General features: G+C 45.0%; 1 pseudogene; it reads left to right on the top strand.

Moving 5' to 3' along the window:
* Positions 1 to 1,572: 1,572 nt before the first annotated feature.
* On the top strand, positions 1,573 to 4,946 carry LOC134341544 (probable G-protein coupled receptor 139; annotated as a pseudogene).
* Positions 4,947 to 5,725: the final 779 nt, after the last annotated feature.

The following is a 5,725-nucleotide window of genomic DNA, read 5'->3' as shown; positions in this document are numbered from 1 at the left end:
GTGGTGTCTCATCAACCACCTTGCTCTCAGGGTCAGTCAGACAAAAGGGCTGATTGTGAACTTCAGGAACGGCAAGACAAGGGATCAGGTACCGATCCTCATAGAGAGATCAGAAGTGGAGAGAGTGGGCAGTTCCAAATTCCTGGGTGTCAAGATCTCTGAGGACCTAACCTGGTCCCAACATATCGATGCTGTTATAAAGAAGGCAAGACAGTGAATATACTTTAGTTTGAAGAGATTTGGTATGTCAACAAATACACTCAAAAACTTCTATAGATGGGCGAGCATTATGACAGGCTGTATCACTGTCTGATATGGAGGGTTGGGGGTTGGGGTGGAGGTTGCTACTGCACAGGACCGAAAGAATCTGCATACAGTCGTAAATTCAGGCAGATCCATCTTTGGTACCAGCCTACTAAGTACCCAGGACATCTCCAAGGAGCGGTGTCAGCGTCCATTATTAAGGGTCCCAGAACCCCGGGCATGGCCTTTTCTCATTGTTACCATACAGAAGCCTGAAGGCACACAGTTAGCGATTCAGGAACAGCTTCGTCCCCTCTGCCATCCGATTCCTACATGTCACATATACTGAAATTCATTTACTTAATGTTTTATTCTATTATATGTATTCCATTGAACCGCTGCTGTTAAGTTAACGCATTTCACGACACATGCCGGTGATAATAAACCTGGTTTTGATTCTGTAAGTATCTGTTTGCATTCGGAGAGAGTGAAAGACATGTCAAGACACAGATGACCTCACGGTTCTTCACTGGAAACAAGAAAGAGGTCAGTTTGTGACGGTTGTTTGTACCACTGGACACAGACTTCTGAGGTCAAAAGAGTGGAACTGTCTCAATGCAACAAATTTTGCAATTTAAAACTCTGTCTCTCTCTCTCTCTCTCTCTCTCTCTCTCTCTCTCTCTCATTCTTCTCTCTCTCCCACTTCTCTCTCTCTCTCTCCCATTCCTCTGTCTTCTCCTCTCTCTCAGTCTCTCTCTCCTCCCCCCTCTCTCTCTCATTCCTCTCTCTCTCTCTCCCCCCTCTCTCTCTCTCGCTCAGCCCTCTCTCTCCTCCTCTCTCTCAGTCCCTCTCTCTCTCTAAGCCAAATACTCAAGTCATTCTACTTTACAATCATACTATTCTAAAGTAATCTATTGAAACAAATATCGTTTACTTTTTAAACGTGATTAATGAGAGAAACTACAGATTTTACTTCATCTTCGAAATGTACTTTGCCTCATTTTTTGCTAAATCTGTTGAAAAGTGTCTAAGCAAATTATGAATATATAAAACTTTAATGCTCGAAATTATTTGACAACACCTCCGCACACCTGCTGCTCAGCTGTAATGCAAAAAGTGTTAACTGGATCTGTCATTTCATTAATGCCAACATCGTCATTTCCACGGAGGGTTCAGGCGTCAGAAGGGAGTTCCCCCCTCCTATTAATAAGCATCGGAATCACTGAGTTCTCACTGATCAGCCGCTCCGGCCCTCACAGCGGTTCGCTGATCCACGCAGCGGGACAGAGAGAGCACACTCTGCGGAAGGAAGGTTTGTTCGTTCCGTAATGGGCCAGAGTCCGGGAACAGCAGCGTGGAATACCGCAGAAAATCCTAAGAATGTCTTCTGGGCTGCAGAATATGTCTTTGCGAAGAATGAATGGATGACCTTAGATCTTCGAATCGCGCAGGCATTAAAAGTCATTCAAGTGATTTACTACCCTGGTCTCGCTATCATTGCTCTTCCCGGTGAGTGTCTCCTCAAAGCTCAACTATACGATGTTAAATTTACAATTCTAATGTTTACCACCCATTTGAAATTATTGCTACTGTCGCACACTCCAGGTAAGAAAACTCCAAATGTTCAAATTCTGCAACGATGCTGTTCACTGTGGCTCTTGTAATTGTGCGTGTGTAATGGTCAATGATCCAATCGGTAACCTCCGTTCAATAGTTGCTCACATCAGTTCATGAACGAGGTTCTGATATTTTGCCTCTGGAAGCGTTGCTTCCAATCAGTCACTCGATCCTCCGCTCGAAAATATCGACTTTTGAATCAAGTTGCTTCAAACTCCTTGTGTTTGCAACGGAATTTAATCTGACTTTCAAGTGCGGATTATTCCCGCAGACAACCGGTCTGACTATCCACTACCCGCCAACGTCACTGCGCACCCAGCGCCGCCAAGCTTCGTACGTGCCTGCCACGTCATCGAACTGAACATTCCGCCTTCCCACTTCTCCCAGAACCGACTGTCTATTCTAAAACTCTCGGCCTGTCCAGGGAATCCGTGGTCCTTTCCTGACGGTTCACCACTGGCATTCGTCCCGCTGCAGCTCCATCTCCGCATTATCGGAATTTGTCAGCAAATGTCTGAATTGTTTCACCTCTGCCCTTTCCTGTGGTAATTCACGTGATTTAAAACAGTCCTTCATTCGCTTTTCAAACGTCACTCTGAGGCTTTCACCGAACTGGGTTATAATGATGATAATGAGAGACTGCTTATTATCTGTCTTCTCCTGAGAGAAGTTACATTATGGTGAATATTATCGACTCTCTTATTCTCTGGTTATTTCAAACAATATTCATCTGAATAACACTGTGCAGCAGAAAATGTAGTTGTCTGTATGGACTGAATTCTGCAATTCCATTCGAAGTTCAGAATTCTTCCTTGAAATACATAGGCATTTTATTCAAAAAAAAGGGAAAGGGATCTCAGTTTTACTATATTATCGTTAAAGTCTCCTCACAATCAATCACTCTCCTCTGACGATCCTCGTCCAATCGATATCAGTATCGGATTTGATTCTCTGATTGGAACTCAACGATTATAAAATGCCACTGTCCTTTCTGTGTGTTTTATTTTTGAATGTTTGACCAGTGAAAATTGACTGTGATCTCAGTAATTTAGAGTAGTCCTGGTACAAAACCGATTCCATTCTCCTATTGAAATTCAAAGACGTCCCCAACTGATGATTTTATTATCGTCGGCGTTTACATTTGACTGTCAACTCGGTCAGTGTTCTGAAGCAACAAAAACTGAACAAAAAATCTGCGCACTGAAAGATTACGAACAGATCATGAGATTCTGACAGCGACGCATTGCTTTGGGGATAAAAGAGGGTCATTATTGCCGGGAGGCATTTTTATTTTACCACGACTGAAATAAAATGCAAAGGAATGGAGGAAAATATCTTTAATAAGGGCAGGAGGATCTGAAGGGGATACAGAACCGTGGAGGGGGGGGGGAAAAAACAAAGGAATATCATTTGCCCAGTTAACTTTCGGCTTCTGAACATAGCATCGGCTGCAGCAAAACCTGGTCTCCCGCTGAACGTGTCAGAGCAATGTCAAATCTGAACGACCAGCTTCTCCGAGCTTTAGGTCAGCGGATTCAAATCGGTTAATGGGTTGTCTGAAACTTGGATAGAGTTGGATAGATTTCGCTGTTCGGAATTACTCGTACACTGAGTGAATTCATCGGAACTACTGCTGACAGGATGACCAGTGACAGTATTTTATATATAGCGTGGATGCCCGAGACCTTTCCACCATACCGTAGTAATTGTGTGTATTCCACTGTACTGCTGCCGCACAAAAAGGAACTGATCTCTTGACTTAAGAGGGTGACGTTCAATCTGATTCTGATATGGGTGTCGGTTGTCGACTGAGAGTGGGAAGGGGTCAGGGTGAGAGAATCGTAGTTGGGAAAAGTGGGAGGGAGAGGGGAGGGAGCGGGAAGCACCGGGGAGACATTCTGTAATTGACAATAATTTTCAACATCATTTTCTTCCGCCATGTTTGCAACCTGGTTCTCCGCTCTCCGTTGACAATACGGTATTGTGCAAAACGCTTAGTCTACCTAACTATATATATGTTTGCCAAAGACTTTTGCAGAGTAGCGTATAATGATCAGAGGAGGGAGTCTGCCCTTGATCTAAACAGTCATTGTTGAGGAAATTTATCTAATGGAATTCAAGATTCTGTAGATTTCGTATTTGAAGTTCCATTTCCACTGATTGTGTTTTATGCTTCTTGCAGTGAACCTGGTGACAATTTTAATCTTGTCCAGAGGAAAGTGCGGTCTCTCCAGAGTTGTCACTCGCTACCTAGTTGCCATGGCAGCGGCCGATCTTATGGTTGTTGTCCTGGACCTGATACTGAACAAGATTCCGAATATTTACGCGCCAATTGAACTTCTCATCTGGGCTGCGGACACACCAGTGTGTCAAATCCACGCCGTCCTGCTTTACGCCGCCACCGATTGTTCGGTCTGGTTCACCGTCACTTTCACATTTGACCGGTTTGTGGCCATTTGTTGCCAGAAGCTGAAAACAAAATATTGCACCGGGAGAACTGCGGCTGTGATGCTGGGGACAGTGACTGCGATCAGCTGTTTAAGGAACATTTACTGGTATTTTCGACTCTCGGGATATTATGCAATGCTGATTGCTCCATTTATTTGTGTAGATACCGCAGATTATGTGTCTTTATTTGTCGCAATGTCAATTGACTTATTTAATTACCTTCTAGACTCCTGTAATCCCATTCCTGCTGGTCCTCCTGACGAATGGATTAACCATCCGGTACGTTTTAGTCACCAGCAGAGGGCGCAGGAGACTCCGGCGTGCTGACAAGGGACAGAGTGCCAGAGACCCGGAGATGGAGAGCCGCAGAAAATCACTCGTTTTACTGCTGATCATCTCTAGCAATTTCGTCCTGCTGTGGGCACCGTTCACTGTGTATTCTGCTTGGAACCGACTGTCTGCTTTCTCTGCTGTGACGCTTCCTGCTGATTCTCTGCGAGGACTGGGCTCGATGCTGCAGATTCTGAGCTGCTGCACAAACACGGCTTTTTACGCCGTCACCCAGACCAAGTTCAGGGAGCAACTGAAGGACGTGATAAAACATCCCCTGGCTCTCATTGCTGCAAGGATGTCATGAATTAGTGATGTTTCCCTGCCTGGCCCAAATAATTCACCACCCATTGCAAACAATCTCTGCACCAATGAAGCCAGGCGTTCTCCTTGTTTATCTCATTCCTCGCCAGCATGATTGCTCGCTCTGGTTCACTGACGATCATTTTAATCTTTTTTTCCTGCATTCACCAGTTTATATCCCCCCTCTCTTCCCCAGTGGAACGACCTATATTTGTTAGTGTAGATCAGCGCCACAGTTCTGTTCGCCTGTTTCAGCCGTACTGCTCCGCTCCACCGTGAAACCTCTCCCGTTTAACAGTGAGTGCGAACGGTCCGGTTCAACCAGCTCGCAGGTCATACTGGAAATTAGCTCTTGTCACGGGTATCGCTCTGATAAATCATAGCATTCCAGAAACATCATGCAATCACAATGTTAAGAGAAGTTTGAAAAATCGATGTTAGTGGTGAGGAAATGCGAATGCCAATCCGCAATGTGGGGTGCACTTGCTCTCGGTTATTTTTAGTATTAACTTGGCCGCAGCGACATCCGGGGACAGACATGTCGAGGGATTTGCATTGCATTTGCAGTCTCTCCCGACAGGGCTATTGCAGGGCCTGGGTAAAAGAACAGGTGTTGGTACAGATCTTCCAGCTTTGTCTGTCTGTCGCAGCTACATTGTTCGTTTTTACGGTCCTGAGTGGTGATAAACTTAACAATTTTTTTTTAGAGCACTACCGCTATCAGGTTTTATCGAACGCGGCTGGTTGAAGAGAGCCGAAACTCTACGGGTTGCCTCTATCACA

Source organism: Mobula hypostoma, unplaced genomic scaffold, assembly GCF_963921235.1.
Source record: "Mobula hypostoma unplaced genomic scaffold, sMobHyp1.1 scaffold_36, whole genome shotgun sequence".
Taxonomy (NCBI): Eukaryota; Metazoa; Chordata; class Chondrichthyes; order Myliobatiformes; family Myliobatidae; genus Mobula; species Mobula hypostoma.
Note: the sequence above shows the minus strand (reverse complement) of the source record. Positions and strands in the feature narration are given on the sequence as shown.